General features: G+C 28.1%; 1 protein-coding gene across 4 annotated transcripts in view; it reads left to right on the plus strand.

Moving 5' to 3' along the window:
• Positions 1-26,678, plus strand: part of LOC129983862 (myocardin-related transcription factor A-like) — a 341,368-nt gene that overhangs the window by 81,142 nt on the left and 233,548 nt on the right. The window contains exons 2-3 of one of the 4 annotated variants that reach the window (XM_056093527.1): positions 474-653; positions 15,110-15,284. The exons of 1 other annotated variant lie outside the window; for it this stretch is intronic. The gene's annotated coding sequence lies outside the window, so the exon portion shown is untranslated. The remainder of the gene's footprint in view (positions 1-473; positions 654-15,109; positions 15,285-26,678) is intronic. 2 more of the 4 variants (XM_056093529.1, XM_056093528.1) reach the window with 2 other exon arrangements.

Below are 26,678 nucleotides of genomic sequence, written 5' to 3' on the forward strand. Positions count from 1 at the left end.
ACTTTCAATGTTTTAATCACTGGATTTATACTCATGATGTTATGATGATACTATTCAGGAACGTTGCGATGATATTATATATGCTGTTTTGTATGCACATTTTTGCTGTTTATATAAACTTAGGCGTTCAGTCTTTGTCAAGAAGTAAGATTTCGATTTTGCAGGAAATAAATTTGCATGTAAAACTATAATTCATTCCGCAATTATCTATATGCTTTGAAATGTGGATGAATCATTGTTAAAAATCATATCAAGGATGCAATTTACCATTCAATATTATCGGATTCAACAAAGTAAACAGCAGCTTGGGTCATTCTACTTGAAACATATCAATTAAGCACTCAAATCCCTTTCTCTTTATGACACTTTCTGCAAGTATCCCACAACTAAAATGCATCATAACCAATAAAAACATGCTATTTCCATTTCAATTTTATGCTCTAATTTTGCTAATTATACATTTCTGTTCCCAGTTCCGTGGGTGCCGTTTGACAACCAGGCAGATTTTTGGCGTGGTCGAGATGTATTGAAAGATTCTGTGTTCTCACCATTCAGGAACTGTTTTCTTTCATTCGAACGCCCCTGGAGGTGCCAAATCAATGCAATCCGTGCTTCCACATTTGAAGCCCCCAGGGATGAAAAATAAAGAAAGAGTGAGTAATAAAAGGATTAAGTTATTATTGTGAGCCAACCTCATTCAGTGACGGACGTGTTGGATTTAGTTTGTATGGGCGCTACTGTGAGAAAAACAGATCGCTTGCAGCACGGGGCGTATCTTGGCCTGGTCAGCCTAACCCACTACCTTGGCCCAAAAGAAGCGGTATTGGTTGCCAACTGGACCTCGAGGGTTATGGGATTTCAGGCCGGCCGAATTAATGCATACTTCTGGGTGCATTTGAATCAGATCATTATCATGTATTTAACGATTAAAATGGGCGAAGACTATATCGTCATGTATTCCACTTTTCAACTCATTTTTTGTTCATTTTTTTATAACTTGATTTATCGATAGCTGTTATTTTAATAGCTATTAATTCAAATGAAAATTGTATAGATCGTATTTTTATGAACACTGAGTGTATGAATTTGCAATTAATAATCTTATAAATTTTATATAAATGATAGTTTTAAGCTGATCTAAATATACGAAAAGTAATAATCGGTTGTGTTGATAATAACTAGAATGAAAGTTCAATCCATTTAATCTAATAATGTTTTTACATCTTATTTATTCATTTATATTAATTAATCACACATGTGTACTCTATATATTGTTTATTTTTATCATGCTAGTATTGGAAGGACAAATACTATTTAATATTAAGAAAAATAACACGTTTGATATTAAAACTAGTTAAATCTTTTATATTATAAATGATTCTTTACAAAGATGTTTTTTTTTTCTTACACTATCTTATATTATAGTAACTAACATAGGGGAATCATGTTATTTCTTTCTTCCATAGAGCTTTTTGCATAGAAGAGTCCCATTAGAAAAAAAATGATAGCCTCTACATTACGTTTGTCTCTTTACCGCTTTTGATTTAAAATATAAACTTATAAACGAAATATTTTGGAATTAACGATTAAATGCGACTATGTATTTCAAAGAATTCTTAATAAAAATCCAGAATACACATCTGTTGATGTATTTGGAAATATATCATCAGCACTATTCATTTCTAATAGCATTAACAAGAACAAATTTTTAACAAATCTGTAAAAATATTTAAACTTTCTTAGCAATATTTAAAAGAAGAATCAAGATTATTTAAAATAATCTGTTTGGTTTTCAATTATTCTTTCAAACATAGGGTCGGATTATGCAACTGCTTAGGGGCTCTACATCTTTTTTCGGAGGGGAGGGGGGGATTATGGAACTTCAATATTTTTTCCCCTTGCATCTTCATGATATTTTTTTTTAAATTTGTCTTCTCAAAGATCGTGTACTCAAACATTTTAAACTTAAAATCAAGTACCAATTAAATTTCAGAATATTATTATGATTTTCCCCCCTCGTATTTGCAGATGTCTGTGACCTAATACTTATTTTACAAACTGTGTATTATGTTTGAGTTATGGTAAGAATTTTAAGAAATGCATATCAAATTTTTCAAAATAACTTTTAAATTTAAAATTTTTACATGAAAATGACCCGCAATCGAATATTTTTTTATTTTACTTTGTCACACTATTTACTTCCAAAAAAATTGCTAAAATTTAAATTATATAAAAATTAACAAAAATATTCAGTTTTGAAAGAGAGACCTCAAAACGCGTTGCCTTAGAGCCTTTACAGAATTTAATTCGTACCTGATTAGAGAATAAGGTCTGCATTAGAATTTTCTGCTTGTATTCCTCCAGATATTTTTTTATTCCAATTATTCACTGATTTTTATACTGTGTGCCTTGGAATTCTTACTCTACAATCAGCATTCATATATATATCTTCGTTTCTTTTACATTTGATATTGCAAATTTTAAATTCGTAGCTTTTGATGATTTCATTATCATAGACATGTTAGAAAAGAAATTGGTATTGTAGCAGTTGCATTATAGATGCAATTCCTGATTAGGCCATCTCATATATCATCCCATAGTGCATTGCGATGGTAATAAAAATGAGATGACGCAGTTCTGTTAAGCTGAGCACGTGAATGTTTTGTCTTCTCTTTGTGTTTGTTTAGTGTGGATGTGATTATTAAAGAAATGTTGCCGAAAACATACGTCATATTGCTTCATGCACGGATTATAATAATCTACATTCCACAACAGTATAAATTTGGAGTTAAACTATTTTTCTTTTTTTTTTCTCTCTCTTTATAACTGCTGGAGTATTAATTCTTAATTAATTCTTTTCACAAGTTATGAGAATACATCAAATGATCAGAGGTGTACATTACTTCGGTAGCGTTCGCAATGGGTGGAGAGACATTTAATGGGCCGTGAAATAACAACAAATAGAAGGGTTTTCAGATTTTTTTTTATATCTCAGAACATGGAGATATGATTTTTTTTGTGGTTCCAGAAAAAGAATCTAATATGTGAAGCTTGCCTCTTACTTTTGACTACTTGAGTATTGTGGGTAAAATTTATTCGAGAGTTTAGTTCTATGGTTTTAAATTGTTAAGAAACACTGTGCTATGGATTAGTTTAATTTAATTATATTAACGTCCCGTTTCAAAGCAACATTAGGGCTATTTTGGGACGAACCTCGTAATTTTGAACATCGGTCAGATGACGAGGGCGACACCTGAGCTGGCACCCCTTCTGCACACCATACTACACTAGCGGGAGGGCGTTTGGCTACTGATTTAGCGTACGCCAGGCCCACTTACACTACGGTTCTTCGGTGGAATCGAGTCTCGCACCTGGTTCCGATGCCCACCAGGCCACCGCGGCCCCACTGTTCTATATGAAAAATTTCTTGAAAAACAAAATTTTGGAGCTCGGTAATTTGTTTTTAAACTGCATTATTCTATATTGAGTTTCCTCAAGTAAAAGATAGTTAATATTCAACTCGTACGATTTTGCATGTTATTCATTATTTTACCAATTTTATATTATATACCTTTTTTTTTTTTTTTTGCTGTGAATACTGTATGTGATTTCAGTGGTAATAGAGACGATATTTAGGTGGAGAAAGAGTCTAAAATTATACAATATTTTTATTTCTTATTAATTGCTTCTTAATTACAACGGTAGATTCGGAATGTTTTTTGATTATAGATGATAATGAATATAGTTATTTCTTGAAAGAACGCAAAACTGTCAAAATTCTGCTTATTAGTTTCTACTCACATTTTTACATATCATACATCTAAATTTAAATTTCTTAATTATCCGCTGATCAGATTATTCTTCTTTTACTTTTCTTTTATTATATTCCTCACATTTAAAGTCTCACACAACAAATTATTATTAATTTATCCTGCTTTTTTTAAAAATCTTTTAGTTGTTTTTGATAAATTTTACTTTTAAAATCTTAATTACTCCCTGTTTTTCTTAAATTTTTCTTAGAATAAAATCTATGGAATGTAAATGAACATTTTCCTCATTTATCTTATATAACACTTTTTTTATACGTTTACAAGGAAAAAAAATCAAAACGTAATAACCACAATTCTTTATTAATATGTTAATGATTGTCAAAACATTGATACAATAAATCTTTTAAATAGTGTTAATGTGTTTACGCTAATGCAATTACAGGCTCACCAAAACACAGTTGGCCTACGTAAAAATCTTGATATTAACTACAATTTGAGTCGCTAGTGATAAGAGAAAGCATTAAATCTTTCATGCTATTAATTTCGCTTGAAAGCATTTAGCAATTAATGATTTAAATTACATGATTCCAATGAACTCGATGCTAATACCACAAAATGCTCTCTTTCTTGCACCCACACATATCTAGGCGAGTACAAACTAATTTTGCCGTTTTATCTTAAATGAATTAATTTATTTCAGGGCAAACACCCTTTTTAAATAATTGCAAGACTTATTTAAGTGTAGTATGTTATTCACCATATGCTTTTAATCTGCCCACATTTTATTACATAATTATCTCGATAAAGTGAGTTCGGCAACTAATTACAAAATACCAGAAAGTTCTTTCATTGGAGTTTGGGATTATAAAAAGAAATTAACTGTATTTACTGAAATTGAGTTGAAAGAACCTAATTATAGATAATTATGGTGAAAATGATAAAGCAAAATATTGTTTAATTTTCGAAAATTTTACCAAAATGTTCCATTTTTTTTAATTATATTTGTTAACTTTATATGTTGCTTTAATTTTTTTTTCTTTTGACTAATTTACAATTATATTTATTTAAAAATGTCTTTGCAAAAATAAACAAAATGTTTATTGGCAATGGTAGGAATGACCAGGTTTTGAAGTTTATTTTTCTCCGATGTATTATTTGAAAAAAATATAGCACTTTGTTACTGTTATTCACTGACAAGATTCTTTTATCTGAATTTTGATCATTTACTGAAATATATATATTCTTTGCAACTTATATATATTAATATTTATAATCATACATAAAGGTCAAATGTTATGATTGGGATATGTTACGGATTGGTTATGTTGGTTATGAATAAAGAGATAAATTCAAATTAGACTTTTTCTTCTTTGTATTTCAATAGAAATAATTTCAGAAATATAGATTCTGAGGCATTGTCTGGAGGAGGGAAATGAAGTATTGGACAAAAGTAAAATAATAATAATAATAATTAATACAATTATAAAAATTGAATTTGAAACAAAAAAATTATTAAGTATTAAAAATGTGCTTAAACTACTAAAAGAGATTAAAAAAAAAGCTCAAATAATATATTTTACTATTTATATTCCAGGCTAACGTATTCGTTTTAATCATATAAAAGGAACGTATTCTGTGAACTGCAAGCCTTTAGAAAGGGGAATTTTCAGAAGCGTATTTTTAAAAAATGAAATGAAAATAAATATTTTTATGAAGTTGAACCATTTAATAATAATTAAAAAATTAGGTGTCTTGGACATTTGCTTCAAATTCGACATGTTTTTATTTTGGAATGAAGAGAACTAAAATAATAATCATCTCACCTATTACGGACTCTTGGTCACTATATGTGTGTAGCAAAGTTTAAAGGAATTTACTTAAATTTCGTTTAAAAAGTTCATTTTAAATTAAAATATAACATTTAATATATCTTTAATCTTTAAGGTTTTCAAAGTCATATATTCATATACAAGTTCCGCATTTCATCACATTTGTAAACATTTTTTATTCAAGGTAGCTTTTTAAATTTATTAACTGTATGAATATGTATTTCTTTTACTTACTATGACTCTAGACTTCCCGATATTCATGTTGAAAATATATTATTGAAATTTAATATTATTTAATTTTAGAAACATTTTAATGAGAGAACGTAACGTATATAGGCCAATCTGGCCAATTATACTAGATAAAATATTAATATTATCCAAACATTTTAACGTTCTTCATACAAGTTTTATTTTTTCCAAACTTATTTATTTCTCAAAAAGGAAAATAAGATTTTTAATCGACCTGCTGCTGATCCTTTCTGAGTCTAGTGGTCCTAGGCTGTTATTTAATCTGCACAGTTGGAAAAATTTCTGCTTAAAATATCTTTTGACCAATCTGAGGAAATAGAAAATTCCAGTCTTTCTAAACCAACAATTTTGGCCTTTAATCTTATATAATAAGTTGGTGATCTATCCCCATAATTATGTAGGGTGCGATGACGTATTGCTAAGATTTCGGCTTCAGGGACGAAAGGTCCAGATTCCACTTGACCAATCGAATTCCATTTAACAAACATCCAATCTATTTTGTTCCTCATTAAATCTGACATCATTGGTCAAACCTTCTTCAGGTGATGTTTGGAAAGGAAGCGCTGAATTACGTATTATCTTCTTTGTCTACTACTTCTCGTCATCTATCGTGCTGATTAACGCGAAGGAAGGTTGAATTCGGATAAATTATGGTATATATTTTATATAAAATGATTAATACTAAAGTTAATCTTAACCAGCAATACAGCATATTTGCATATACGATAAACACTTCATTAGGTGCAATGGCGTTCTTACTGTATCGGAATTAGAATAAAAATAAAATGTTTTTATATAAATATCATTATGCATGTCAATGATATAAAATTTCTCTATAGTTTTTGAACCTACGTCGTGTTTCAGGAAACTCAACTCTTTACTTTGAAGTATTAGTCACTTGCTGAAAAGTACACTAATTATTTGCTTTGCTATTCTGACATTATTTTCACATGCCAATTTCGGATTTTAACCAATTTATTGGATGACACACCCAAATGCGAATCGAATCTCGGTAAAATGAAGACGCGTAAATATATTTATATATTAGTTTTCTTCTCTTATATATATATATATATTAGAGAAGAAAACCACCGTGAAACACCTTATCCTGCAGAAAAACACCAAAGAAAATTGCTGGCCAGCAGAGAACTAAACGGAGGCCTGACAATCTGATAATTTAGTTTTTTCGTACTGCCAAAGAGTAAATTAAATTGTAGATAGAAAAAATTAATAAAAAAAAATTTAAAAAAATGTAAAAATAGAAAACAGGGATGGAATGGAAAAAAATGTAATAGAAAATGATTAGCTAACCAAAGATTGTATTGAGGCCCAATCGTAAAATAAGGCTTACCATGGAAGTAAATAGAAACGATATGCGATAAGATCCCCGATCCTTTGATCGTGAACATTAATTGCTGTCGGTTTTTTTTATAAAGATCTGATTTTGGGTATTCATGTACCATTTTAATATGGATATTTAAAATATTGTACATTAAGCTCTCGTATCAAAAAAATCTTTGGTAACATCAAGATCCATTAAAAAAAATGATGAAACCAATGATATCTGGCCCTCGCCACTCGATTTTACAATAGTGACATACATACACCTTAAAATCTTTCATTTTGTGCAACGACAGATCCGTTTTACGTTTAGAATTGACTCAAGGTTCCGTAAATCCTCTCTAAATATCACGGATCATCCAGTTAGCGTTAGTCTGTGATAAGGAAATCGATTCGACTTAATGGATTTTCACTAATTGAAAGGTTTAATGATACATTTTATCGTTCATTGTCAACCTGGAAATTCCGCCAGACATGAGATCTCATTCGAAAATCGTATAACGAGCCATGTGACTCATGCCGACCACCCCTGTGTCGCAGACGACTAATTGATGACGGATAAGTGACCTCGTGAGAGCTTAGGAAATGAGAATCACGTGATGGGATACAGACACTTGAGAATTGTTCAAATGTGTTCCGTTCTCGCATGCATTCTCCTAGTTAGAATTTAATCTTGTCTGTGAAATAGAAGTATTATGTTACAAACAAATAATTACCTGTTGTGTTTTAAAATCTATCGAGCAGTGAAATTATTTCTTTTCTAATTTGATATTTTTATTTTCTTTTGAATTGTATATACTTGAAAATAAAATTATACGTGAATGGTCAAATAATAGAAAAAACTTAAAACATTTTAATCGGCTCTCTAAAAATAAATAAAAAATTTCTAAAAATCTGACAGATTTTAAAAATTTTGCTGCCTTGTTTCTTTAATACAGCTTAAATTTTTGCGTATATATCCAATAAATTGCAGTATAGGACTTTGTTTTAATTGTTGAAAAGCAGTCAAAAACAGTATGTCAGTTATAAAAGCAATTTTTTTTAAATTAGGCTTTTGAGACTTCTTCGCACTAGAGTCGAATAGGCTTACCATGCCTATTTTAATATTCTTCTTTGTTTTTAAGCTGAGGGTGCGTTTGAAATTAAGCTCAGAAAAATGGCATCGAGGAATGTTGGAGAGAATCTCAAGATAAAAGATTCAAGTAAAAAAAACTCGTGTTTGTTGATGAAATTCCTTGCTTTCTACATCTAGAATAACAGGGGATAACTGCCTTTGTTGCTATAAATCTCCACCTTTTACTTCTTTCAAGTAAAAAATATATATAGCTACACTTTTAATAATATATTAGAATGTAGAGTTTGTAAAAAAAAAATTTAAACTTTAATTTATAACTCATTATTATAAGTGTTATGGAATCCTGAAATTTTTTTTCTAATTATCTATTACCAATGGCTCATGTACAGAACCACTACTTAATAATTTTATTAATAATACAGTTCAGAAAATATTAAAATAATATCTTGTACACAAGTGTTCAAAATTTTAAAACTAGCAAATGTGCGGGGAAGTAAGTGAAAAATCGAATCCAAAATAACAAATCAAGTTAAATTTAATCGTGTGAAAAGGGATTTTTTTCAGCCTGTCGGGAGAAATCAACTTATTACTCAGTGCAGGATGTAATTTAATTTTTATTTCTAGTTTTTCTCTAAAAATTGATACAAACAATATGGTTTACCTTTGCAGTACATAATACAAATAATTCTCCACTTTTTTTAAAACAGTTATCAAAAATTTCTTTGTCTCATGTTTATATTATCACTATTCTATGTTCTACAAAATATAAATTTGTAGCATAATATTTATAAAATCTGCCTCATGTCTACATAAATATATTTTTTAAATATTCAACAACTGTTTTTAATTTCTACATATAGATTTTTATTGCTACCAAGTTTTTTATTATGTAACTTGTTGTTTCAGGAGTTCTTTTTAACGTTTATTCTAACTTTTAGTTTCGAGGCTCAAAATCATATCACATTTCATCTATGCAGCAATTTCATACTTTTGTTTGACGTTAAGTTTGTCATACTGACATTTGTGTGATGCAATCAAATGAAAAATCTAATCGTATGACAGTCGTGTATACGTGCTTCGCTTAATACCTGACGTCGGAAAAGTTAATAATCAAAAGCATTAATTTAAATTCAAAGAAATAAAATGCGCTTTTTCAACCTCTCTCGTCGCTTTGTGTCATTAATCATTTGCTGTCGGCCGTTCGTGTGCTGAGAGTCGGACAGCGTGTGGTTCGTTATACGCTGACATTAGAACTTGGTATTGGAAGGTAGGATACTTTAGGTTATATGTTTCAATTCGTTTTCGTAACTCTTTTACTGTTAAAGAAAATTGTTTCGATCAGGATTAGTTGTACTTATACTTGGTATCGGGAACGTTAATAACCGAACACATTAATTGAAATTTAATTTGGCAATATATATATTCAATTTCTCTCGTTACTTTGGGTCATTAGTCATTTGCTGTCATCCGTTCGTGTGCTGGGACGGACGACAGCGTCTGTTACGTGTGTATACATTAGAACTTATTATTATAAGATAGGAGACTTTGGGTTATATGTTTCAATTCGCTCTCGTAGCTCTTTTGCTGTTATAGAAAATTGTTTCGATCGGGATTAGTAGTACTTATACTTGGGGTCGGAAACGCTAATAAATAAACGCATTAATTTAAAATAGCAAAAAAAAAAAAAAAAAAAAATCTGTTTTTCTTGTCGTATTGGATCATTATTCGTTTGCTGTCGGACGGTCGTGTGTTGATTGTCGGACAGCGCATATTTCATGTACATGCCAGTATTGGAACGTAATTTTAGAAAAAGGTAGGAAAGTTTTAGGTTTCGTTTCATTCGTTCTCTCAGTTGTAAGATATTATAGAAAATGTTTTGATCTGGTTTTGTGTGATCGGGTCCCTAATCATTTGCTGTCAACTGGTCGAGCGCTAAGAGTCGAACCACGTGTATTTCGTGTACAAGCTAACGCTAGAACTTAATGTTATATAAATGTAGGAAACTTTGGGTCATATCTTTCGGTTCGTTCTAATAATTGCTTTGATTTTACAAAAAATTATATTTCGGTCGGATTTAGTTGTGCATATACCTGAGATCGGAAACGTTAATAACCAAAAGTATTGATGTATATTCAAAGAAATAATTTTAAAAAAAATTAGCATTTCTTGTTTCATTTGACCATTAATCATTTGCTTTCGAACATTTGTATAATTTGAGTCGGATACTAAGATTCGCATTCCACAAGTCAGATAAAATTCTAGCATACAAAATGGTAGAATTTTATTGGGAAATTGTGTGTTATAGATTTCAATTCATCCTCTCGTCTTTATTATGATATAGAATAGTATGCTATACTTTAATCGACTTGAGCTGAAGATGAAATGATGGCGTTTGAAGAATTAAATCTAACAAATAGTTAATTAGAAATAATTTCATATTTTTTATTAGTTTAATTTATTGAGAGATTATTATTTTTTATTATATCATATTATTATTAGTTTATTTATCATTATATAATGGCCTAATGCAGTTAATTTTTCACTTTCTTTGTCTGAAGCAAATCAGGAAATTGATATATATTTAGAGATATTTTTATAACAATTCAACCATTGCAAGTATTGTTTTATCTTTATTAATAAGATCTAAAATTTTAAAATGTGTATTTTAGCTAATTTTTTAAACATTTTTTCTCAAACTTTATGCATATATAAAAGAAATTAAATGTAAAAAAGAAAAGGATTGAAATAAACTGATTATATTGATTTTAAGAAATTATATCATGCATATCAATAAAAAAATAAATAAAACCCAGCAGTAGATTAATGTGTAATTTAGTACTTCAGAAGAGTAAATATATCTTTGTTTGTAAAACATTAAATGAAATTAAGATAATTAAATAAAGACTAAAATAAATTCAAACATCGTTTTCCAATGTTAAATAAACAATGCTTAATAATGTAGCAAACGATAAAATTATTCAGTATCCTTTAATTTAAAAGCGCGTCTAAAGAGATTGCTAGAGTGAACATGTCTGTGAAACAGTAACAAGTTTTTGCGATTTTCCTATGCTTTTATTTAAGAAAATTTATATTACATTTAGTCTTCAAATGTTATATGATGCAAAGATTTATCAAGAAAATGTATTTCATAAATATCATTTACGTTAAGAAAAACGTAGTCAAAGGTCCAAGCAATCGGAAATTAAGAAAAGAATAAACCATTTTAAATCATTGATGGGATTTCCAAAACGAAAGCGACAATTCGTCATTGAATTTCAATTTGTTTATCTTTTGTTGGTTGAAATAATTTCGATTTCATACTGAATTAATTTGAGGATTCAAGTAATGGAATGGGAAAAAAAAAAAATGTTTAAAATGCTTCTTTCTATTTATAACAGATAAAAGAATCTTTCAAGTTTAAATAATACTTTAATGGGTGCACTTCCCTCTGTCGGAAGAAAAGTTATTATTTCTGCTGTAACTCGCGGTAGAAATATTTGGGAGGATGAATTGCAAACTCTTCCTAAGTAAACTAACAAATCGAGACGTTTCTCTCCTGTTCTGACACCGCAGGTGGTTTTTATGGATGAACGCTCCCTTCTCATTATTCTTATCCATAGTCTCATCTATCTGCCGCCAAGTTCTGTTCTAGAGGGTGTTCGTATAGATGATCGCGATAGGCACCGGTTAATAAGCCCTTTAATTCAATAAAGGGAAATGTTTCACTGTTCCTTCTCTCTGACCTTTGAGGCTTTAAATCTCAAGTGAAAAAATTTTGAGCGATAAATTGGATGATAAAAGTACGCAAGGACGTTGAAAATTGTAACAGGGTATTTTATTTGATAAATTTTATATTTGCTTAATTCCTTGGTTCTTTTGTCAGTTTGATTAGCAACCGTAGAAGAATTGATTTCTTAAGGCATTAAAGTTGATAGTTTAGAATTACAAAAATTGCACATCAATTTTTCATATTGTTAAAAGAAGAAAACTGTATTATAAATATATTCAACAGAATATTTAAGAAAAGTATGTTGTTTCTTAATATTATTGAATGCTGTGTCATATTGAGATCATCATACATTTGTTGCAAACCTCAGAAAAATCAAATGCTGATGATTCAGAACAGATGATAATAATCAGTAAAGAATTTGAAAAAATAAATTACTTTTTCTTATGGATTTATTTATTTGCGTTAGAAAAAGAGATTTATTTATTTCATTTATCAGATTACAAAGTTATATATAAAAGAACCAAACGATATTCCTTAAAAAATGTATTCTTTAAAATATATGTTTATTTTTTTATTTGAAGCTTTTGGAATTTTTTAAAAACGTTAAAAAGAATATATTATATATTTTTTTAAAGTATTTTATGGTTGAATTGAATTATTACAGATGTGTTTAACATATTTGTGGATATCACAATATATTTTCACAGAATGAGAACTGAAAAATAAATTATAAGATTATAAAAATTAAGTTTAAAAAAGAAAGCCAAACGATAATTAAAATACATCTGTTAATTTTAATGAGGCCGAATTTTGAGCTATTTTAAATCGTTAATATTTTAGCTTTTAATTTTCAATAAATATGCTTAGTTGGAAAATATAGCAATTTACTGTAATTAATTTTTTCGTGGCAATATTTTTTATTGAATTTTAACATGCATTATTTACATTATATTTAAATATTTAATTGTATTTGAAATGAAATATTTGAATAGAAAGCAACATTTAATAATGTTATTTTTTAAAATTTATGAACTTCCGCATGAGTTTTGAAAACAAATTAACTCTTTTTAATTCATGTTGATTTATATTTATGATATATTTCTGCATATCTTCGGAAGTGGCAACATGTATAATTTCTTTCAAGAGTGGCAACTGTTAAATAAGATATTTAATGTTCTAATTTTTATTCTTTATTTCAATGCTTTAAATTTTATTCGAGTGGATTGTATTTTATGAATTAAATATCAGATATTGCTTTTCGTTTAATAAAAGAGTTGCAGAATAGGAATCATTTTCTTTGAACTTCAAATAGCTTTTAACCGAGATATCAAAGAATTCATTGACGGGCATGATATAAGAGGTATTTAAGAATTAATTTAATTTTAGCGTTAAGTTTCTAAATTTTGTAAGTGTATGGTTGCAGAGTTTTTCTAAGTATGTAATATAAATATTATTTTGCAGATTTTTAATTTTTTTATGATTTTGTAGAATTTTTATAAGAAAAATTAATTATATTTTTTAAATAATTGTTTGAGCTCAGTAGAATGTAAATCAGAATTTTAGTTCATGAGTAATGAACACGGTTTCTAATTATATCTAATTTTTTAGAAGTCAAAATTTATCGTAATAACTAATAAATCAAATTTCGTTTAAGATAAAAAAAAATCATATTCTTACAAGAAACCTAGTCAATGGGAACTTTAGAATGTATATAGCAGTTTTCTTAAAAAGTATTCAAAAATTTATTTTAGTTGTTTTATTCATTTTCTGAATTTATATGGTAATATTTAATAATAACTAATATTATTAATTAGTAAATATTTTTTTCTGATAAAGAAATGTTCAACGTCGTAAACAATTCGGTTTTTATTTTGAAGTATAACTCTAAATATTATTTATTTCTATCCTTGATTTTGTATTTTAGGAAAGTGTTTAATTGGTTAAGAAAATAGAATGTCAAAACTTTCTGTATTGATCATTAACTCTACAAAATGAAAGGTTAATTTTAACAACAGTATTTGAATATCTTTTACACTAATTGATCCTACTTAGCATTCGTTTTTTTTTATTGTTATTATATATCAACGTTCATCGATTAAAAAATTATTCATCATGAAATGTATACTTGAAAACCTTTGAGTATTACAGAATTAATGAAAATAGCTAATACAAGTGTCCTAATTTGAGTCATTTTAATACAAATAATAAAAATGATTATGAAATAGCAAGGGAATTATTCGAACAAGAATTTTTAAATAACTATATGAAAAATAAATAGATTCTGAAAATTGACCTCATCGAATTCATAAGCAAAAAAACACATGTTCGATTACCCGATTAAAATAATCGACAGTTAAGAATCATAAATCTAATCTTAAGTGCAAAAGGGTTAATTTAAAAACGGCCAAAGGGCACTGTTTAAAAATGCCTAATTTGATTTATTTGTTTCGGACTTTCGCAAGCCTTCTCAACGTGTGTGAGTGTGGTATTAGACTGAATCATTATTCATCTTTCTCCATTTGACCCAGTGAGGCTTTTTACATGTAAAAAGTGGGGCAAGACTCTTGGTGTCTGCTGTGCCTAACCAATTAACGTGAAGCAAGGGGTAGACTTCGATTTCGAATGACCACTGTCGCCGCAGTTGGGATCCGAGATCTACCAATCAAGGCACGGGATCCTAAGGAAAAGGGAGTTCTTTTTATATTTATTGCAATGTTTGTTTTTTTATTTGATTTTTTTGCGCAAAATGGGGACATGAGGTTGCCCTCGATTGGTTTTTGTTTTTTTGTGAGGACAACAAAATAAAAAATAAAATATTCGAATAGGGCGCATGATTTTTTATTTATCCCCCCTTTCCCCTTTTTACCATCAAGAGTGTTTTGAAACTTGTTCAAAGGTCATCATCAAACGACCAATTTGCGGAGCTTTTCAGGTTTGTTTTGCTGTTTGTTACCTGTGTTGTATTACGTGGATTATTTATCGTAATCATAGAGTTCTTTTATTTTTTGGCGGTGTGGCACATAGAACTGTGCCTCGGCATGTGATCGAAGTTGTTCTGCGCTTCATTTCGTCAGCGCTGTCTTTTTCAACTGTTTTCTTTTTTTTTCATCCGCAGGTATCTGAATTTTTTGGTTATTGTGATAAATGGTGAAAAGACGCAGGAAGGATTGAATAATTTTTTGAGAATATGAAGACGTTGTGATGTGTTAGAAAAACTAAATGAAATTAAGTTGAAAGCATGGTTATGACAAGACTTTTACCTTTGGATTACTCTTATGCAAATAATTTAGGTAAGTAAAATTCTTTTGTAATAATTCATAGAATTTCTCGGAATTCTATGAAATTCTATTCTATGTATTTCGGAATAGAGCACAATTATTGAAAAAATTCATCAATTTATTAAAAAAATATTTTTATAATTAAATAAAAAGAATTTTTAATGGTTATTTCCAAAGAAGAAATTATGAGATATTGTTTGTTAGGAAAAATTACTTTCAGCAGCAATAATTTTTAAAACTGAAATGCAGTATAATGAAACTGAAATGTCACTGATATTTATTTTTCATACTGTGTGATATTTATTTTTAGATCAAATAAAGTTTTTTTCACAAGTTAAATTTTTTAATAAAACATATAACAGTAGAAAAATTGATGACGCCTTTTTATTTGAGGGTTAAATATTTGTAAATTATGGATTTCCATATTTGCTTTTGAAATCAGTGGTCTATATTTTAATAATATTTCATTTGATATATAGGTAAATATTGAAATCCTCAGGTCCTCCTTCTAGTTTTAAATTGCATTTAAAATATTTTTCACCCTCAATTTCCAATTGGAAGATTAAACGTATAGTATTATGAATGCATTATTTTCGTTAATATGCTATTATTTTTTAAGTTTCCACTTCAATTTTAACGATATAAAGTTTTTAATTTAATCTTCTTATCAACCAGGTTTTCTTAGAATATAGTAAAAAACATTTGTTGCTCATTAAAATGGATGTGTATTAAATGGACATTAAATGAACTTGTATTTTGTAATACATTCTATCGTATGAACATCTAGTTAGTACGTTTCAGAGTTAATTCTGTTTTTTTAAATAAAATAATAATTAATGATAGAACTAAACTGTCTAGCATAATTAAATATATAACTAAACTTTCTAATATAACTAAGTATGATTTCCATATTTAGTCAGAGTCCTGTACACGTATATTTTGATCTTCGCTAATAGAAACAATTAATTAATTTTAAAATATCTGATGAAATAAGTAAGAAATATATCACTGAATGTTATACTAAACTGTTTTTATAATATTAGATTTAAATTATTTCAGAAAAATAGAATATATATTTAATTTTAAAATGGATAATCTTAATCTTGTAAATCGATCTTCTACTTGGGATTTCTTTTAACGGAAAAAGAGACTTAGTGCTTGATTTAAGGCCATGGGGGAACAATTAACTTTTTGAGAATTCGTAATTACTTTTATGAAATCCTTGAAACTTTAGTGTAGTACCTTATTTTGGGTTTGTAAAATAATTATGAAAGTTTGAATGAAATGGACATTGACAAAATCTGAAGGTTGTTTGTTTGGAGGCGCTTGAAAGAATAAAAATTTTTTGGTCATTAAAAATTCGATTTGTTTTTTAAAGGAGTGATATTCAACTTCTGTAAAAATATACTTGCAATATTCTGTATTTTAAATTTCTTTTAAAAATAGTTTGTCTGAATTTGTGCAGTATAATAGCCTGTATTTTGCCTACTTTAAAATTTATTGTTGAAAGTTGAAAGGTTTCAAATCTTAGCTACTGGTGAGTGATTACGTATAGGTTACTAAAAAGCAATTTCAAGTTTATGGCTTTCTAATTTACGCTAAAAATACTTTTAGGATTACTCTATATTACTATGCTACTCACTAAAAGAAAGAAATTTTTATTATAAAATATGAAATGCAATTAAAGACGAATAGAATTTTATTGCATATACAAATGCAATTTTATAAAAAATAACAATATGCTTTAAACGATAGAGTAAAGTCTTGTGAATGTTAATTATAATTAATGCGCATAAAGAGCACCAATAATCTAATAATAAGGAACTGTTTACAACCGTTTTTTCTTTCTCCTTCCATTACTTGGCCAAGATATAACTTAAAGCACTTGGAAACAATGAGTTAAATGAATGTCGATTTTAAGATGCATTTTTACTAGTTGCTTCCACTTATTTTCTATTATTATAAATGGATAATAATGCTGAATATAGAATGAATATTATCTGATTAAATAATTCATATGACTATGGTATGAAATGAAATGAATCGTTAGTTATTTTTTTATGGAATCATTTTTAAATATGAATTAGCTTTAAACAGTTTGCTTCTATATGTAAGGTGCATACAAATTACTTAAATTATGTTGGATTATCAAGTGAGCAACCTTATAATTAAGAATGAAAACACTTTTATAGCTTGCTAGTTTGACCTCATTGAAAATATGCATTTATGTTCCTAAAACAAAATATTACTACTCTTATAAATTGCATAATTCCTTTACAATCACTTCCATTCAAAACTTATGTTAGACTATATACTAAGATTTCTTTATTTTTTATTTATTTATATCCTGAAATGGGATTTTAATTTAATGGAAGGATAAAAAAATATAGTAGAACTTAACTTATGAAGGACTTTGTCATTGTAATTTTCTAAATAGTGAGTTTTTTTATGAATGAATGGTAAAGAAATTCAAATATAGATTAAAGTATACTCAATTTATAGAACCATCAACTACAAAAGAACGCGGTTTGTCATGAAATTTTATAAGCGTAAATTTTTTATTAATTATGTAATCCATTAAAAGTTTTATTCCTATAATCTTTTCAAAATCTATGTTGGAATCTATTGAAGTAAATTAAATCTTCGGTAAAATCATCTTTTGATGCATCTCTTTGCATCAAACATAATGTTCCACATAATTTGTTTCTTCAAAAAATGAACATCTGGGGATTAAAACTGATTTTTAATCTATCAATATATGGCTGTAAATAAATTCATCGTATTTTCCCATTGTGATTATTGTCTATAGATTAATAGATATCTATGAAAACAAGCAAAAAGTCTTTCTGTCTATACAGTAATCACAATGGAAGAATATTATGGATTTAAATACTTCCGGGTACCTTGTGGCTTTTTTGATAATTTTGCAAATATTCATTTATCTTAATAAATCTAATCTTGTAGATAGAGAAAAAATATGAAATAAATTTCGATTTTAAATGTGTATTGCAAATAAATGTAAAGTAGAATGAATGTTCTATTAAATGCTCTATCAAGGATTTTTCTAATAGCTTGTTTATGTTTCTAAATGTACAATTTTCAGATTTGAGCACAAAATAAAATAATGGTCTTAATAATTTTTATTTAAAAATTGCCCAATTTCATTTAAAATATTTTAAGATTGATAATGGAGTTGAAAACTGTTGAGCGAGTTTTTATTCGAAATTTATGCGTAGAAATCAATAATTGGTTTCCGCTTCCCAAAGGATGTCTAATTTATCAGTATTGAATATAATCATAAACTGAAGGTTAAATTATAGTTTTTGAGAGAATTGTTTGTATATATCTCATGCTTTATAAAAAATTATCAAATTATTAATCTCAAAAAGAGAATGATACCTATCGTTTCTTTATCTTTGCTTACTAATTACGAGTGCAGGTATTGTTTTTTTAAGCCATCTTGTTACATTTATAGCCATTTAAAAAACGTTTAGGTAGCATGCATTTCAGACAATATATTTTACTATTTAAATATATATATATATATTATATCAGATAATTTCCTCCCTACTGTGCATATTGATTTTTGTGATTCTCAGCACAGGTGCTCTTTTGGTACTTTTGCTGAGTTATGAAGGTAGATTCGATGAGAGAATGAAATATTATGTTTAATTATGTTTCGCTCTTTTTTCTGCCAGAAACGTAAGTAACCTTAGTTATTTCACATTTTAAAATTAATTTTTATTAAAAATAACAAAAACAGATAGAAATACTAGGCTAAACATTTGGAGAATATGCGAGACACTGATTTACTTTCTGAACGAAAAAGTTAGGTTCTAATTTAATCAGACATATTGAAAAACGTACATCTGTCTGAATTATAATGAAACTGAGAGATTGATGAACATCGTTTTTGGATATTGCGCTTTTTAGCTGTCTGTGGTTCGAAGTTGTGGGTTTAAGTATCTTGTACTGATATTAAGTATCTTGTACTAATGATTGATCTAGTTTCTTTTTTATTGAATATTTTACGGTTCAATTGAAATATTAATAGTTTCAGAACAATAGTTTATTATAACAAACAAACTATTAAAATTATTGTCATCTGCATATTACAACAGAAATTTCATTTTTAAATATCCTGGTCGAGTAATCGAGTAATCTAACAAAAAAAAATACTTTCTATGTCAATAATTGCTAATTAGAATTTCATTCTTTATTCTAAATCAAATGAATTAATGATGGAATCTTCTTTTTTTTTTAAGTAATGGCAGAGCACAAAAACATGGCATTTGAGCATTCTCGAAATGATTTACTCAGCCTACACACCTCTAACTTGTTAAATCTTTACTCATTAGGTGAGGAGTCTTAGCTACAATTTGTCAAGTCGATAGTGAAGTGTTTGAATAAAAATTACCACAGTGAGAGCAAGAGTGCTCATTCGGCCTACGCATTTCTGTAATGGATCGAGTGATTGACGTCTTGTGAGGAGTTGGGAGGATCCTCGGTGTCCGTACTTGGCACAACTCAACTCCACCCCACCCCTCCTTGAGACGTATCTTACTATAACCGATAGCACTTGAAGTGGTTTTGATTATGATATATAATACCTCTGTCTTAATGTGTCTCGTGTACACATTAGTACGTGCCAATTTAGCTAGAAATTCAATGCAAATCTGTCATTTGTTTTTTTTTTTTAATATATCGCTCTATGCGATTTGAGTTTGTATATTAAGTGATTGTTACTATATATTTCTTTAAAAAATAATTTGTATGAATCAGTTATTTTTAAAAAAACATATACTGTAAAAAATAACATATGGTTTGTTAATATTTAACTTTTTTTAGATAATTGTGTCAGTTTTCATCTCCGCTAAACAATGCTATTAAATTTTAAGAAAGCTGATTGTGTAGAAAATTAAATACAAATTCTGGTTTCAGTGATGTAACGGCCGAGGGGCAAGAGAGAGGGGGGAGGAATAATACATGCCTTAGGCACCAGTCTTAAGGCAGGCATGGGACAAAACGTTAATGCATCTGTGTCATTTTATGGCAAGTGAAATATCCTATGAAAGCAAAAGAGAATACCTTTTTCTATTTTCAAAACAACTGATGGCGACAGGGGAACAAAAAATCTTACAATTTTCTAGCTACCCATTATTCTCGCTTTACGTCACTACTACTCATATTAATAAAAACTTGTATTACAAATAGCTAGATTACTATATATCACTAAGTTCACAAATATTTTCGGTAATTTTGCCTTCAGGGAAGAATGCTAGATGTTTTGCTGCACTTCAAATAGCTTACATACTGATAATTTGTAGAAAAAGAAAGTACTTCGCATCAAGCATCTAAATTCAATCTATCTTATTATTGCATACAAAACGTTTTTAGTATCATTAATATCTTATTTAGTGACGGATCATTACTTTATCATCTTAACGATGAAAATCATTGGATTTCAAATTCAACACAAAATTTATCATTTAAAATATCCCCCCCCCTACTAAATAATAGTATTTTCAAACCTTTTTTCCCCCCAATTATATCAATTAACTATTTGAACAGCTTTTAGATGAAAATAATTTTAATGTATTGTTTTGATCATTGTTTTATTTTCTGAATGAGAAAATAAATCAATTTCCTAAACAATACATTTCTCCTTCCATATAAAGCTCTTTTCTGCAAGTATTTTGATAGATAAAAAGTAAATTCATGTATTAATCAAAACTATGATTTTCACCAGGAACGTCGTGATTTCTTTTCTTTGATATCATTTGGCAAATGTTATTTTAATATCAGTTGAAAAAATATTTTTGATATCTTGGCGCAAATTATTTGTCTCTTTAAATGCCAGTTGCTACATGTTTCATCTTGTATGTTCTAGTGAAAATACTTCAATCTTTTATCAGGAAATATTTCACCTATGTTTTCCTCATACTATCTTATAGCAAATCGTTTGCTTCCAATTAATATTTCTTAAATTTATCCACTTGCGACTCTTTTTGAAAAAGAAAGATTTTCCTAATTAGTTCAAAAGGAATTTCCGATCCTCCTTCCTTATTTTACTGAATAAAATGATGCTGTCTGAGCTTTTTACTGCATTTTGAAATTATTCATATTTTTGAATGATCAGATAAGACCTAGAAGAACATACCACGAAAGAAACTTAATTTTCTGTGGGTTTATTCAAGAAGCGAATTTCATACGAGCAAACAATATCTGATAATTCGTTGCCATTTTTTTTAAATCTTTACAAAAGCAAGTATATTTTGCCTTAAATTTTGAAAAATTACGCTTGAATGGATCTTAGAAAATTTTTTCTGAAAATTACAAATAACTCTAATAATTTTCAAAATGTATTTCATCAATATATAGAAAGCAAAATTCATTTTGTTTCTTTATCTTTAAATGCATGTATTAAAAAATTATGCAAAGTATATCATAACCACCAAATGTCGAAGCATATTGTCTAATGGTAAAATATAGTAAAAATGTAAAACGTAAATGGAATGTATGAAGAAAAAATTTGAATTTTCAAAGCATAGAAATATAGTGATTTGTTAATTTTTATGGCATTATTCCGTTGGGGCTTGAAAATAAATGTAGGTAAAATTCATATTTTAGCATTCCAAAAAAAAAAAAAAAAAATTAAGGAAGGGAAAAAAAACGCATGGAAATGAAGAAACAAAAAATAGGATAAAGGTGTCTCATCATTCAGTGCATTTTCAAAGAATATGGAAGAAAAAAAAATCCAGCAATAGCAGCATATGTACTGTCTATGAATTGAACGTCTCTATTCAGCTCTTGCAAGATTCAAAATAAGGAAAATAAGTTTTAAAGAAAATATATAAAAAATAGTAACAAAAGGAGCAACAACATTAAAAGCGTGCTTCTCCGTAAGCTTGAAAAATTGCCCTTTTTACGCAGCAGAACTAATAGGAGTGGAATCAAACAATAAATTGTGCGATTTGGTATTTTTCTGTTGACAGAAAACGATTTTGACCAGTTCATCTTTACTTTTCGGTTTATATTCTTTGAATATGTTTCCTATTTTTTCTTTTATCTTCCATTACATTTTCTTTTTAATTCAATTTATCTTTCTTAAAATTTACAAATCGTGATAGGTCAAAAGTTATGAATACTGAAATTTGTTTATCTTGTTTTAAGCAATTCGAGTGCCTATTCATATTATTCTGTTTTGTTTCGTTGTATATTTTTATTTTGATAAAAAGATAAAATGAATGAAAAATATTCATTCAAGGCGTTTTTTAAGTTTAGGAAATCAACTGAATCATCGTTGCTGCATAAAAAAACAATATTCTTTCATTTTTTTTTGGGGGGGGGGGGGAAATGCTCTATAGAATTGATTGATTGATTTGACCTTTAAGATTCAACAGACAGGTTTAACTAGTTTGCCTATTATTTTTAAAATATTGATATAAGAAATCTTGATTTTTCTTATCAATGTTTATTACTAAATTTTGCTTACATTTCAAAAATAAATTATTCGTTGTCCAATTCCATATAAATATTCCTTTCTGCCATCTTGTGTAAATGCAAATGAAACTAATAGTTTCCTATACCACCCAGTCTATAAAGTTGAAATTCAGTTTTTTTCGGGTCAAATGTTCTGTTTTTGCTAATATGATGTTGTAAGTAATTGAAATAATTATCTTTAAGGAACTCAAAATGGCGATTCTCATATGGTTAATTTACCATTGTATTTTCTCAAAATTTGGCATTATTAGCGTTAAAAGACACTTTTCTTTTTTGACCCAAGTAAAATTCGATTTTCAATTTTGTATGCTTCCTTTTAGATTTGGAGGGGGGGGGGAGGAGGGTCCGTAGGTTTTCACACCTTTTTCTCTTTCAAATGAAATTAAAGAATCAAAATAAGCGTTTATGATATTTGCAGTTACTTGTTTACATGTTAAAAAATTCTGGATTCCGAAAAATTATTACATTGAATTCCTAAGTAATGGAGCGATGTAATATTACACGCATATTATCTTATTATAAATTATAAGAGCTTTCCTCTACTGACAGTTTGCAACGGGGCACAAATAAATCATACTTTAAGCTTCCAGCGGGTGGGTTATGTGAGAGGTGCACTATAGAAGAATTTCGTTTTATATATTTTTACAAAAGGGAAGTACTAAAACATGGTATGGCAATTCTTGCAATTCCTTTCTAAGAACTATGGTCAACGCTCGGAAATAAAAGCATTAAGAACATGGCGAATCTATTATTTGTATTTCATAGATACGCGCGGCGTTTAAAGCAAGTTTTGGACGTATTTTCTTTTTTGTTGTTTCTGTTTTTAAAAAAAATGCAGCTGATATCAACTGCAGCACTGTTCATTCGATTAAAAATAGAGAAAAACTACTTGTGAGGAAATATCTACTGAAGAGAACAAATTCTCCTTTGAAAGAATGCATTGAGCAAATAGGATCTATATATCAAATAGCATCTCTGAATGCTATACAGCCAAACATCTTACTTTTTTGCAAAGCGAACTACTAAAAAGAAAACAATTAGGTTTTGAAGAAGTGAATAAAATGCCATCAAGTAAAAAATCCCAATTACATCAGACTTATCTAATTATAACTTAATTTTATAATTGACCTCTTAAAAATTCATATTTTTTAACAGTTTATATAGGAGTTAAACGACCATCCATGATTGTATAGACAGTGCGGTTGTAGATGTTGAAAATGGTGAAAAATGGAACGTAAAAAAATCTTGGCTGTGGATATATTGCATTGAGTCTAAATGATTACTGAACTAAAAATGCCATATAAGACAATTCTTTATTTGCAGTAATTGATGAAAATCGAAGTTCTCTCTATAACCTACTATTTCTTTTATTAGTACAGTCACTCACATCTACTAGTTTTAATCAACTGCTTAAATGAAATCGCGATATTTATGAAAGTCAATTTCAACAGCTTGGGTATAAATCAATGAATAAAGAGTTGTTTTTTTCCTTCTTATATAAAAAAAAACCAGTTGAGCTTTCTATACGAGCAGGCAAATAAATTTTTGCGTGAAATTATACAATTGAATATTTTATGAAAACAGAAAGTCGGATTACTAATATTATTCTATTATTCTTGGAAAAAAATTGAATTTCTGATAACACTGAATAAGATTGCCTAATCATTCGAAAAATTTACAGTGAAGAAACAAAGAGCACGTGTTCCTTAACACTAGATGTATGGCTTGCCATTAAAGTATTAAAATTCCTTAAGAATGTATGTCAATGTGCTTTTAAAATCGAATATATATAGGAATAGATCCCCAGAGTAAGTGTTCGTAGTTAAGACTTTATTTGTGATAAAATGAATTTTTCAAAACATTCTTAAGATGTTAATGGGGAAAATCCCAATGACTTCCCAGTTATACAGAAGCAAAAGTGAATTCTGTGTGTAAGAAGATAGAATCTTGTACGCCATTCTATGATTTCATGTACTACTCATCCTTGCATTATTCGGAAATAATATATTTAAATGAAACAATTTTTTTGGTGAAATTGTTATTAGAAGCATTTTAAAATAAAACATTTTAGAAGTGAAAGATATGTTTATTTAAAAAAAAATTTTTTTACTGTCCTTTGTTATTCAATCAATTTTTTTGTGTGCGTTTGTTAGAATATTTGAAACTTGAATCATATATTATAGTTTAATTCCAATGTATAATAATATACTACATAATATTAGTATTTCTTGCTTAAATCTATTTTTGGTGAGCCGAATGATAGTAAAATTACTGTTTTCCTTGTAAATTTTGATTAAAAAAGCGGTGTCAAGGTTATAAATTCATTGCTAATCAAATAATTTCCATCTATTATTTGATTCGTCGATAATTCATATAAATAACAAAGATACCTATTTCTTTATCTTGGATTTTTATGTTCCTGGATATTTCGTTAAAAAATATTGAAATCCTGGATGTTAAGTTAATCCAAATCAGGTCCGAATTGTTTTCATTTTGTATTTTCTTCTCTATCTAAGAAGTTTTTTACGTCTGTGTTTTGCATAAAAACCGACCATTGAGAGGTCAGAACGATTTAGCAAGTACATTTTTGCTATTCAATTAATTAAATTTTAAAGAAACTGCAGAGTTAAATTACGTAATGCTCTTGCTTTAATAAAAACTAAGGAACTTTATGGTTTTGACTAAATAATCATCTAATAATAATTAGAAAACTCTGTTACCACATTAGTATTTGTTCAAATGATTTCTTCCAAGTTCTGCTAAACTTCTATATAACCAGCATCCTTTTGAATTGACAAAGAACTTATTGCTTATTTGTTACGTACTCCACAGGCTGCATATATCGTATACTTTTGTTGTTTGAAAATATTAAATTCTGATAAAATATGCTTTTTATTTTAAATATTCATTAGAATTCTTTATAATATAATGCACTAAATGAAGTTGGAAGTAATTTAAAAAGTAGTAATAGAATTAAACTGAATAATTCCAATACTTAAAACTAACATGGACTATTTGCTATGCTGTATCTATAGGAAGAAAGCATTGCAGATCTTTATGCAAATGTTTGTTTATTGAGAAATGAGAACACTGTTGAATGTGGTATTTTCACATTATAATCCAAATTTGATTTAAATTTTTTTATTAATTTTCATTAATTCGAATTATTTAACAAGCAAGTTTAATAATGGAGTAATAATTAATAACAAACAAGTTCAATAATTCGTTTACATTTAGAACAGAAATGAAATTCTCATTCTCAGCTACATATTAATTTCGCAGTCGTAAAAACAGCCTTTTCCCCCAGATATTACTTTTTTTCCTATTTCTGACCGGACGCTGAGAAGACCTTGGTGATATTACCCTTCATTATGTCAGAAATGTTTCCTAGAAACGTCTTCGGCCTCCTAGTGTCTTGTACCTGACTTAAGCCGCACCCTCCTCTTTGTGTCACTCATGGGCAGGCTTCCTGGAAATTTTAATCAAAATTATGCTGCTCATTTCCGTATTTTTTCATTGTACACTCACAATGCAGAATCATGTAGTTATGCTCAATGTAGAAGCATCTTTAACTTGCAAATATGATATTTAATTTATTTTGCTCATATATTTATAACAACATAAAGGTAAAAAAATAATAAGTTTCGTTTTTTACAAAAATTTGAATTTTCAAAAATCTATTATAAAAAAAATTCAAAAATTAGTTAAAAGGTATCTAATGTAAATAGAAATATGCTCAAGGGATAACGAACTTGAGAGAAAGCAAATTTGTGAATTTATACTAATTTGTTGAAAAACAACAAGATAAAAAATTTTAATTGAAAACTTTTAATGTAAAATTAAAATATTATGAATTTTATTATAAATTTTAATAAATTACTGTCGGAACAAGCTTAAAAAATA

Source organism: Argiope bruennichi, chromosome 9, assembly GCF_947563725.1.
Source record: "Argiope bruennichi chromosome 9, qqArgBrue1.1, whole genome shotgun sequence".
In the NCBI taxonomy this organism is placed as follows: Eukaryota; Metazoa; Arthropoda; class Arachnida; order Araneae; family Araneidae; genus Argiope; species Argiope bruennichi.